This window comes from Castor canadensis, chromosome 11 (genome assembly GCF_047511655.1).
Source record: "Castor canadensis chromosome 11, mCasCan1.hap1v2, whole genome shotgun sequence".
NCBI classification, from domain to species: domain Eukaryota; kingdom Metazoa; phylum Chordata; class Mammalia; order Rodentia; family Castoridae; genus Castor; species Castor canadensis.
The window spans coordinates 100,918,718-100,931,492 of NC_133396.1; the positions used below are offsets into that span (position 1 = coordinate 100,918,718).

The 12,775-nt window shown below is 46.5% G+C and overlaps 1 protein-coding gene across 2 annotated transcripts in view; it reads right to left on the reverse strand.

Moving 5' to 3' along the window:
• The window catches only part of Vangl2 (VANGL planar cell polarity protein 2), a 32,001-nt gene extending 26,786 nt beyond the window's left edge, over positions 1-5,215 (reverse strand). For both annotated transcript variants that reach the window (XM_074047694.1, XM_020168548.2), the window contains exon 1: positions 4,906-5,215. The gene's annotated coding sequence lies outside the window, so the exon portion shown is untranslated. The remainder of the gene's footprint in view (positions 1-4,905) is intronic.
• Positions 5,216-12,775: the final 7,560 nt, after the last annotated feature.

Consider the following 12,775-nt stretch of genomic DNA (forward strand, 5'->3'; position numbering starts at 1 on the left):
GAAGGTAGAGGCACACAGGGGGGAGATGCCAGGAAAGAATAAATTTTAAAAAGGTCCTGAAAAGAAGCAATAATATTCCAGCCTCTCATTTCCCCTAATATCTCCACCTCCACCAACCCCACAGAACAAGAAAGGAAAGGGATTGTTAACTTTGCTTTATAGCCAGGATCTGAGGCCAGATCCCTACTTCATACTTCAAGACGCGGCAATACCAATCACCCATTTTCCTTCTCGTTCATGTCCATCCTCTACCAGCAATGCCCTCCTAAGCCCCTTCCTTATCTGCCTAACTGTCCTTTAAAATCAACTAAGGAGCTATACCCAAAAGACTGTGACACAGGTTACTCCAGGGCACCTGCACACCCATGTTTATTGCGGCACTATTCACAATAGCCAAGTTATGGAAACAACCAAGATACCCCACTACTGACGAATGGATTAAGAAAATGTGGTATCTATACACAATGGAATTCTATGCAGCCATGAAGAAGAACGAAATGTTATCACTTGCAGGTAAATGCATGGAATTGGAGAACATCATTCTGAGTGAGGTTAGCCTGGCCCAAAAGACCAAAAAATCGTATGTTCTCCCTCATATGTGGACATTTGATCAAGGGCAAACACAACAAGGGGATTGGACTTTGAGCACATGATAAAAGCGAGAGCACACAAGGGAGGTGTGAGGATAGGTAAGACACCTAAAAAATTAGCTAGCATTTGTTGCCCTCAGCGCAGAGAAACTAAAGCAGATACTTTAAAAGCAACTGAGGCCAATAGGAGAAGGGGACCAGGAACTAGAGAAAAGGTTAGATCAAAAAGAATTAACCTAGAAGGTAACACACATGCACAAGAAATTAATGTGAGTCAACTCCCTGTATAGCTATCCTTATCTCAACTAGCAAAAACCTTTGTTCCTTCCTATTATTGCTTATACTCTCTCTTCAACAAAATTAGAGATAAGGGCAAAATAGTTTCTGCCCGGTATCGAGGGGGTGGGTGGGGAGAGGGAGGGGGTGGAGTGGGTGGTAAGGGAGGGGGTGGGGACAGGGGGGAGAATGACCCAAGCATTGTATGCACATATGAATAATAAAACAATAAAAATTTTTAAAAATAAAAATAAAATCAACTAAGGTATATCTACACAATGGAATATTACTCGGCCATGAAGAGGAATGAAGTACTGATACATGCTACAACCTAGATGAACTTCAAAAGCATTATGCTAAGCAAAGGAAGCCAGACACAAAAGGTCACACATTATCTCATTTCATTTATATGAAATAACCAAAACAAGTAACTCCACAGAGACAGAATGCAGATTGGTGGTTGCCAGGGTCTGGGCAGAAGAGACTGGGAGCAACAGCTTAATGGGTGTCTGGAATTCTTTTGGGGTCAAACATAGGTAGAAATGGTTTTACAACATTGTCAATGTTCTATATGCTACTGAATTATTCATCTCAGAATGATTAATTTCATGTTATATAAATGTCACCTTAATTTTTAAAAGTCCAGCTACCAGCACATCTCCTCCAGGGAACTACCTACTTTCTCTACACACCAGTGGCCCCAGGACACATATCCATACAGCCCTCACTGGGATACAGGGAACCAATGTGTTTATGCATGCCTCCCCTGTGAGAGCCTGTTTTATTTGCCCCTCCATCCCTGGTGCTTCTTCACACAACACCTGGCAGATAGTAGGCAATGCCCCACTGCCCAGACCTCCTTCCTCCCCAGTCAGAATCTGGGCCATTCCATCTGACACTTACTGAGCGCTTCCCATGCACCGGGCACTGTGCGACACACCCTCCAGACTATTTTATTTGCTCCCCATAAATCCAAGAGGTGGGGCCTGTTATTAACTGTACTTACCAGGTGAGGCTTCAAAACCTTATCTGTTTTGTCTGAGGTCACAGAAGAGGAAGAGGCAGAGCCAGAACTTAAGAGCAAGCTAAAGCCAGGAAAGAAGGAATACTGATGGAAGGACTTGGGATTCCTTGGGGATAGGCTCAGCCTGGGCTTGGTAGACAGTGCCCTGGAACACCTAAGAGGCTGAGGAATGGGGCTTAATAACTTGCCCACAGTCACACCACCATTAAGTACTAATTCCAACCAACTCTGTCTGACTCTTCCCTTTGGCATCACAGAGAAGGGAGGGAACAAGAAAAGGAGAAGACGGGAGTCCCAAAAACTCAGAGGGAGTGAGCAGAGTCTGAGATCTTTTCCTCCAGGTGAGCAAATAAAAGTTGGTACTGCTCTAAGGCCAGGGAAAGAGGAACCTTTCCTCAGACCTAGAAGGATCCGATGGAACTGAGGGAGACACAAGAAGAGAGGCCTGCTCTGGAAGAATTACAGGAAACAGAAGGCAGGATCAAGACAATGGGGAAGGAGGGGTCAGTGTGGCCACTGGTTTCCAATCTGGAAGTAGTTTTTGAAATAGCACTTCCTATTGTCTGACCACAATTCCTCCTCCTTGGAGGAGAGCCCCCACCGGTACATGTCAGGCATGTGGAGAGTATATACAGAGCAAACAGAGTACCACAGAAAACCAGAGCACATCATCTTACACACAGTGCCTTGTGAGCCCTACGAACCCTTACCATCAGACGGGTGTCCGGTTTGGGGAAATCGTGTATTTACAAAAATACATAACCTGACCTTTTCCTATTCTGCTCCTATTCCTGGTCCTAACATTTTCTAGCCCTCACTATTCTTATTCCCAGGCTTTATGAAAGGTAGGGAGCTCTGAGGACTAAAGAGGGAACATTCCAATTGCACATGCCCATTAAAGACTCTAACATTCCAACTGCAATTGCCCAGAGACCCTAATGGGCATGTGTGATCACAGCCTCGGCATTTAAAACTGGGTGTCTCCACCTAACCTCTAGCAGCAAGAGGAAAATGGCTGAGAGCATACTGTTGGGGAAAAAGGCTTGTGTCCTGAAGGGGATGGCCAGCCCTTCCTTCTCCAAAAGAGAAAGGACAAGAGAGAAGAGAAGGAAAGAAGGTAGCCTCTAGGTAGGAAGAGAGATAGTTACTGATTTCCCACCACATTATCAAGATGTGAATCAGAGCCCCTTCCCCACCTCACAGACTTCAGCCCTCTCTCTGCAAGCTTAACCCTGGCCCCATGCACAACAGTGGCTCTCACCAGGGAAAAGGGAAACTGTGATAAGCCACACCAACACCCGTACAGAAACTCTTGAAGAAGCACCACCATACCACCTTCTCAACCCTACTGTTGCTTACTGGATTTCATCCCTCCAGTCCCGCTCAATTCCATCCAACCACAAAATTCAGACTCCTCGGGAACCTTAGGATCTTAAAGGGAGGGCAGACTTGAAAAGTTCTCAAGCAGCAACCTCCAAGATGGGTTTCTAGAACAGTAGCCTGACGCAGGGAAGTGGGACAAGGAAGCCAAGCAAACATCCTCTTCCAGCACTAGAACCCAACCTATGATAGTGGGTGTCCCTGACTCTTTCCACCCCTAAATTCCTCTAGACTACAAAGAGAGCCTACCTCCCCATTCCCTACTCCCCACAACACACGCCCTCTTCCAGAAAAAAATCCATCTCTCAAAGGAGGCACCTCCTAAAGCAGCCCACTCTCTCCCTCCTATAAGTCTGATACTTAAGGTTCTACCCTTGAACCCACGCAGAGCCATCCAGAATGCCTCAGAATCCTACAGACAACCTTCCCTGTGGGCTTTCTGCCAAGAAAATCTACCTGCAGAGACAAGAGGTGCCCCCAAAACATACTCAGAAATACACACCCCAGCTAAGGCAGGCACACACACTGATACTTAACCATCATCGCAGGTTACACACAGATTCATACACACCCCTCCCCACTACATGGGTGCACACACACCTATCCACGTATACCCCATTATGCTCTCTGCTTTTATAAACCCACCTTCCTTAGCACCTATCTGCCTCTTTCCTCTAAGCTCCTCTCCCAACACACACACACACACACACACACACACACACACACACACACACACACACACACTCTTCTCACACTCTCTCTCTCACTCCCCTGAGCTCCTGAGTATACACGTAAATACATAACCAAACACACAGCAGATGCAGGGTCAGCCTGCTCCGTGGGCGCACGCACACTCAAGCCCCTACATAGCCAAACCCAGGGCCCACCTGCAGGAACATGCAGCACGTCAAGGCGTGCACACACACAAAAACAAAGAATCGTGCACACTGATCCTCCACTGACCCTTTAAAATTCATTAATACAGAGCCCAGGTCCCTGGATGGATAAATAGGAGTGGGGCGAGAGATGCCAAAGCGGTCCCCTCGGCCCCCACACACAGTGCACAGGTCTCCCATCGCCAGCCCTATCCTCGGGCTGCACACACACCCCCTCTACTGTCCACTGCCGGTTCCCCAGACTCCACTCTGCAGCCCGAATGCATACCTGCCCCCCCTCCAGCCCTCCCCACACTCTTGAGGTGTGTGTGCATCCCCAAACACTCGGTTTCCAGTACCTCCAGACTGCGATCCTTCCACCGCCTCTCTCCCCAACCTCCAACACACGCTCGCAGTCCCCGGCTTCGACCGGATCCCCCGGGATCACTGAGGCCCCTGCCTGGGCCTGGGGCCCAGGAAAGTCCCCGGCTCTTCAGGCCTGGGCTCCGCCCCTTCCCCACGCGCCCCTTCCCCTCCCCAAAGTTGGGGGTACTCAGCTGTGCTGTAGAAGGGCCGACCGGAAGGGGGGTGCCCTGAGCCCCCCTTTCCCAATAAGCCTCCCCTCTTGTTCCAGGGCCAGACACCCCCTGGCCCCTTACAAGAGATTGTCCTTCTTTTCTGCTGCCTTTTTCCCCCCTTTCTTTCTTTTTTCTTTTCTTTTTTGCAAACTTTGCCCGCGCCCCCGCGGCCCAGCACTCACCCGTCGCTGCGAGCTACCGGGTGGGCTCGGCGGGCTCCCGGCTCGGCCCGACGCCTTTGTATCCGCAGCGCTCGGGGTCACTCCGAACTCCGCGCTCCGGGACGGGCAGCGCGGGCAATGCGGGGTGTTGAGGGGGGTCCTGAATCTCCTTACCCCTGCTCAGTCCCAGACCTCTTGCCTCTTTCCCCCTCGAGGCCCCGGGGACAGGGGGGCCAGGGGGTACTGGAGGGCGTTCAGGCTCCCATGGCGGGACCAAGGATCAAGGAATCAGGGATCAGGAATCAGATCGGGAGCCGGCGGCGGAGGAGGGGGAGGGGGAGGGGACGGAGGGGGGCGCAAGGGGCGGGGGAGCGCGCGCTCCCGGGTGCCGCCTCCCGGCTGTTCCCACTGCTGTCGCCCCTCCTGCCGCTGCGTCCATTGTCTGCGGCCGGGCTCTTCCCGGAGTCGCCTTTCCCCCCAGCCCTGCTCTTTGGGATGCCGGGCCGCCCTCCCAGATCCTGGGAATACGCGCGGGGCTGCGAGCCTGGTCCCCAAAGATGGGCAGGAGGCTGCTTTGATTATTGGCCTTGGTTCAACCCGCAGCTCCTCTTGGAGCTGTGTTCCTCGATGCCCCAGTCGAAAATGCTGCCCCCAGACCCCCGAGGCTAGCCGTATTCTCTTCTCTAGGGCCGCAAACCCGACTACACGAAATCCAATGGAATCTGAGACGTGGGAAGATTGATTTTTTTTTCCCCCTAGAGCTATGAAAAGAGTCATCCCTGATTTTAATTAGTAGCAAGAGACGAGCCCCTCTTCCCATGCATACGGGGATTTCCCTGACACCATCACCACCATACCCCCCTCTTCCAAAAATAATTTAATTACTCGGTGCTCTAGCTGCGAGCGGCGGCGGCCCAGTCAGACTGGGACGCTCCCTCATTAACACTTTTTCCTCCCCTCTGGTTTGAGTGTTGGGATTAATTATAAAGGAAACCCTGCCATGGGGGAGCAGGGGAGGGGGAGACAACGAGGGCGGGGGAGTTTGGATGGCGGAGAAGAGAGAGCCTTCTCCCAGGAAACCACCAAGAGTGAAAATGCCTTGGCCAGCCGGGAGCCTAATCCCAAGTAGACAGGACTCTCCACCCTAGGAGTTTCAGATACTCTGAAATTGAGGGCACGACAGAGGGATTGTAGGTTATCACAAAATACCCAACAAATTTAAGAGCATTTGTGCGTCAGAGCACACTAAGAAACCAATCAGGGTTAAAGACGTGGTCAGGTACCCGCTGTAAAGGCTGTGGGAAGTCCATGCTCCCCTTGGAGCTAGTAAAAGTATTACATTAGCACAAGTAATATCTGTCCTGTAACCTGCTACTTAACCTAGAACAGTACCACTTCAAAAGCATCTTCACACATCTCTCCCCAGGCTGGGCAGGGCCCTCTCAGCACCCCAACCTCCTCCAGCTTCCAATTCTGATACCTGGCCTCCCAACCCTGTGATTAAGAAATCCCAAGGAAGGAGTCTCCCAGCCTCTGTTCCTCTTGTTTGGAGATTTTTGCTCCTTTCGTGATGAAATTTTTTGCTAAACACTAAATCTCCTTTTGGGTTGTACGTTCTAACATGTCCCAAAGTGAGGACAGGCTGTCTTCGTGTTGTGACTGTTCAAAAATAGAGAATGTTAAGATACACTTCCCTTTTCCTTTGCCCAAGTCCTTGCCTCTCCTCATCCCTTCTTCCCAGATAATGGGTCAGTGAGTGACTTAGAACCAAGAGCACATGAAATACAGAGTCATCATTTCATGTACCCCAGTTCCTGCATGCATAGAGGCCCTCATTCACCTGAGTCTGTAATGTGCCAGGCACTGGGCTGCACTGGGGGTCCTACAACTAGACATATGAGGGACAAGTGGCAAGAGAGCGGGGGAAGAACTAAAGCAGGTGGGGAGGACATGGTTGTCCACAGCCCTGCCCAGGGCACACCTCCACCTCCAGTGTTGGAGAGCAAGCATGTAATTTGACAGTGTTGGGGCCGTTGCGGTGCCGCCCGACTCCCTGGCAGGTTTAGTATGAATTATGTTCACATGCTGCCTGCTTCTTTCACAGACCTCAGAGGGACCCAAAGAATTGGAAAAAGGTTTCTAACATCAGAATTACAGGTAATTCTTTAGATTGGCCCCACCTAAAGTCAGGATGTCAACAGATGAGACCTCAGGATTAACAGATATTGGGCATCAGACTGGAATAAGTGCCATCCCTCCTTTCTCTTCTCTGAAGATGAGATTGGGAGGAATGGAACTTTCAATTACACCTCTGCAATGAAAATTCTGGGTTACAGAGATGCCCGACATTACACCTAGTTGTTGTAGCATCCTATCCAGCAGTTCTCTGAACTACCTTCCACCCTCGCCCTTAGGATGGATTTCACACATTCTCAATTCACAAAGTGAGGAAACAGAGACTCAAAGAGAAGCCCCATGTATCCTAGGGTCCAAAGGACCTATTTGTGTGTGTGTGTGTGTGTGTGTGTGTGTGTGTGTGTGGTGTGTGTTGTGGGGGGTGTAACTGGAATTTAAACTCAGGGCCTCATGCTTGGTAGGCACTTTGCCTGCCCTAGCCTAATTCTTTAGTAAGGAGGTGACATCCAACCAAGATCTTTCTAAGAGTGCCAGAGGCAGGCCAGGAACCTGAAGGACAAGGGAGTGGAACATATTGGACTTTAAACACATAGCTCCTAGCCTCAGGGATATAGGCAAGTTTCTTCATTTCTTCAAGCCTCAATTCCATTTATATAAAAGGGAATAGTGAGGTTTCAGAGGGAGCCCCCTTCACACACACACACAGTACCCCAGTTATTTCCCAGTCAAGTTTCCTCTCCCTCCCTGTAGGCCTAAGAGGACTCCTAGTTCTTTCAGGACTCTTGCTCAGGGAAGAATGCTCCTGGCCAGAAGCCACGGCCCTCAGTTAAAACTCTTCAAGTCCTTAACAGTTTGGGCCTGATCAGCAGGAATGGGGCAGGCAGACCAGAGGCTTCTCAGAAGCCCTGGGAGGTTGAGTCTCCCAGGGAAAATGCAAAGAGCTCAAGAAGTGACAATGTACTCTCTCCAAGAGAAGGCCTAGGCTACAGAGAAGTGCTTGCTTCCTGTGTCAATGCAACTGTCCACAGTAGCATAGATTGAGTCTTCTGCTGTGGCGAAAAGGAGGGCTTTTTTTTACAGCACTGCTCTGAGAAAGGGGACTCCTTAGTACCTCTGCTCAAACATAGAGACTTCACAAACTTGCTTCAGTGTGAGTGACTACCAGTTTCAGTCATCTCTCAGGTTATGGGTGACCACAGTAATGTACCCAAATGTTGGGCCACAGCCAGCATCTTCTTATGGCCTTGCTGATGAACCTGGGAACAATTCCATCCCCTAGGGATAATTACAGCTCTTTGCTCATTCATCCACCTTCTTAGAAGGGCCATTCTTAATGCTTACAAAACTATTTCCAAACCCAGACCCAGTCTATACTATGGAATGTCTGGGCAGGAGGTATGTATGTAGGGGATGGGTGGGTGGGGGTGGTGTTAGTGTAAAAGGAAGAAAAATAGCAAACAAAAAAAACCCTTAACTGTGCAAGAACTCTGCTACGTTGTAGGATTGCTGTGAAGTGCATGTTTGGCACATAAGAAATTGAGTTCTTTAAGAACAAGACTTAAGCCTTGTTCATTTCTGTATCTCTGGTACCTAAAAGTCACTAAGTTATTAGGTCCCTTTCCTTCTGATTTCCTTCTCTTTCTCCGTTCCTCATCTATCCCAACCCTTTGCCATTCTCTATTCATCCAGTCTTTACTATGAGTTTCCTTAAATTCAATCCTGTTATCACCAATCTAAAAAGTTACCTACAAATTAAACAAGTGGTTCTCAACCTCTACTGCAGATTTTAATCACTTGGGAAGCTTTGAAAACATACCAATGCCCCAGATCCATCCCAGACTAATTAAACCAGAAACTTCTGAGGTGTGATCCAATTGTTGGGCCACCTTTTTAAAGTTATCTCAGTGATTCTAACATAAGAATTAAACTTTCTGCTTTCCTCCCTACTCTCTGGGAAGAATAAATGGCCATCCCATCTGCCTTCCAAGATTAATCCCTCCAGATAGCATTAGGTCTTATCCTTTCTCACTTCTATCCATTGTCCCCATTTTCTCCTGTCTCTAACATAACCCTCTTCACTCATGTTTTTCTAACAGAACTAACAAAATCAAATATTTCCCTCCACTCAATAGCCTCCTCTTGTTTCAGCTTTCTTTTCCTTCTCATCCCACCTTCTTAAAGGTGGGACTCTTCACCATCCTCCTTATTTCTGCCTTCACTACACAACTCCCTGCGACCCAACCACCCTTTCAATGCCTTTCTACCTCCTGACTTCAAATACAGCCCTTGGCCCCTTACTCCTCACATTCCATGCTCTTCCAAAGCAATGTTATTTCCTTTTGCTCAATTATTGACACTCCTAGTTCCAGGTCTCTCGTCTGAGCTTCAGACTCATGTTTCCAACTTCCTACCACACATTTTAATTTGGCTACTCTTTGGGTACCTTAAATGCAGTAGGTTTCAAAGGAACACATTATTTTCCCTCAACTCCCATTCCCTTGGGTTATTCAGACATTTATCACTTCCTAATTTGTCTCATTCCCTTCCAACCCATCCTCCTCTCTGCTGCCAATGTGATTTTTCTAAAAGGAAAATCAGCCTGTCACTTCCTTGCCTAAAAGACTCCTATGGATTTCTGCTATCTACAAGATGAAGTCAAAACTTCTTGAAGCTGTACGGAAAAACCTTCAGTATCTGACTCACTCCGTGTCTCCAGCCTTATCTCTTGCTACTCCCTGTGTACTCAAAGCCCAAACATTCAACACAAGTACATTCAAACTATATGCTTCTGCCCATTGTTCTACCATCATGGGGCTCTGTAATATCTCAGGCTTCACATAGTGTTTCCTTTGCCTGAAATGGCTTCCTCTCCTTTCTGCCTGGAAAGTTCTGTTCATCCTTCAAGACTCAGCTATTGCCTCCTCTACAACTCCATCCCAACTTTCCCAAGCAAAGTTAGACACCCCCTCATCCAGAGAGCCTCCTTTGAGCCCTCCATACCTCTGTCTTAGCAGACAGACATTTTATGGCAATTTTTTGTCTACGTAATGTCTTCCGGTTAGACTATAAACTTCTGAAGTTGTTGAAACAGCATCTTACTTATCTTTCTATACCCAGAACTTAGCCCAGTGAATGGCACACAAGAGTGAATGTTTCTCTAATGAAATGGAACACAGGAGAAGAGACTGAGAAGAGATGAACTGTAGAATAGCTGATGTTAAATGAATCTACTTATAAATAATAAAATTATTGCATTTTAAGGTTGGAAGAAATCATTATTTTAATGATGACGAAACAGGCGCAAAGTTGGTAATTTATTGCCCAGAATCATATAGCTAATTAGTGGCAGTATTCAAACTAGAATGTAGGCCTCATCCAGTAGTCCATCAATTGTGCCACATTAACCAAGCATTATTTACCTGACATAAAGACACTGGGCAGTGACTCTTCACCCTTTGTAGATTGTCACTCTCATTGAGACTTTGACAAAAGCTCAAGCTCTCCCCAGAAAAATGTGTGTGTGTGTCTGTTTGTGAGAAAGAGAGAAATGTTTGTGTTTGTGTGTTGTTTGTTGTGTGTGAGAGAGAGAGAGATATAGGGGGCTGCTGGCTATATGAAGCATAGTTTGAGTAGAGAAGAATCTAGAAATGCAGAGTGCAGTGAGGAGGCTAATGAAATAGTTCAGGAGAAGAGTGGGCACGTGTTGGCTCAAAACTATGGAGATAGTTAGGAATGCAAAGAAAAACCTTCATTTGAAAGGTGACTTGCAGGTGGAATTGCCAGTGTTAAGGAACAAGGAAGCATTTAAGTTGAAACTTTCTGGTACAAGTCAGGCACCAGTGGCTCACGCCTGTAATCCTAGCTACACAGGAGGCAGAGATCAGGAGGATCTCAGTTCAAAGCCAGCCCAGGCAAATAGTTCGTGAGACCCTATCTCGAAAAAACCCATCACAGAAAAGGGCTGGTGGAGTGGCTCAAAGTATAGGCCCTGAGTTCAAACCCCAGTACCAAAAAAAAAAGTTTCTGGTACAGATCTTACAATAGGGATGCTACACACGAAACTTGGGCTACTTAGAGCAGGTTTGAAGAGTATATAATGTGTCTGGTTTGACAGGTGTCTTGGGTGTCTGCATGCCATTAGGGTGAGGATGTCTATAGGAATCTGGTAGTAACATAAGGGCCCTCCACATCTTCTCTTCTTCAGATCCATCTGTAAAATTTATTATTGCCTGAACCAAAAACATGCTTTCCTAACTCGGTCCCCTTTGTTTATCCAACTCCCTCTATGTGGAGCATGTTTTTGTACCAGCATATCCAAAATATTTCAAGGTCCAACTCAAAGAATGTTTTTCTCTATTAACTGATTCCAGATACCATCAGTTTATCTTAATCTGTTCCATCTCTAAAATTCAAAATCTTTCTGGGAACCTCATACTTTATTTTCTATTTTGACTGTCAGTTATTTATGTTCTTGAGAAAAGGCAGAAAAAGAAGGAAAAAAGAAACAAAGGACAGATGGTATAAGTAAATAACAAGAAGATGGAAAATTATAACCAACTATATTAATAACCACATTAAGTTAAATGGTCTAAACAACCAACTAAAAGAGTTTGTAGCCAAGTGTGGTGGTACATTTCTATAATCCCAGCACTGGGGAGGTGGAGGCAGGAGGATCATGAGTTTGAGGCCAGCTTGGGCTACGTAGCAAGACCCTACCAAAAATAAAGTGTATTACAACAGATTTTAAAAGCAGCCATGTGTAGTGCAATGTACCTATAGTCCCAGAACTCAAAAGCCTGAAGTAAAAGGATTGCTTTAACCCAAGAGTTTAAGGCCAGCCTGTGCAATATAGTGGGACTTATCTCAAAACAAAATAAAACAAAACAAAACAAACAATCAACCAAACTACCCCAACTATGTGCTGCCCATAAGAAACCCTTTCACACCTGTAATCCTAGGTACCTGGGAGGCTGAGATCAGGGGTATCAAGGTTCTAGGCCAGCCCAGAAAAAAAAAAAAAAAAGAGTCTGGAGGTATGGCTCAAGCAATAGAGCGCCTGTGTTACAAGCACAGAGTCCTGAGTTCAAACCCCAGTACTGCCAAAAAATGAGTAAATAAATAAAGGTAAAAAGATGGGGAAATATACCATGTTAAAATTTAATATACCATGTCAAAATTGGGCTGGTACATGTCAGTAATTCAAGCACTTGAGAGACTGAAGCAGGAAGATCTTGATTTCAAGGTGGGCTGCATAGCAAGACCTGATCTTGAAAAACTGAAAGGAAAGAAAGAAAGAGAGAGAGAGAGAGAGAAAGAAGGGAGAAAAAACAAGTTGGCAGAATGGCTTAAGTGGAAGAGCACCCACCTGGCAAGCATGAGGCCCTGAGTTCAAACCCCAGCACTGCCAAAAAAAAAAAAAGAAAGAATAAAATAAAGTTGGAATGACTACTAAGAAACTAGATGTCATGGCAAAGAATATCACCAGAGATAAAAAGGGTCATTTCACAATGATGAAAGGGTTAATTCATCAAAACGACATAACAATTCTTACTGTATGTACCCAGTAACAAAAATCCAGTACATGAAGCAAAAACCAAATAAAATTACAAGGATAAATAGACAAATCTAAAATCAGAAATTTCAACACTCTTATCTTAGTTGATAGAACAAATAGAAAATCAGTAGAGACATAAGGGATTTGATCAACACTATCAACTGAGTTGGTTTAATTGACTATGGAACATTTCACCCAACA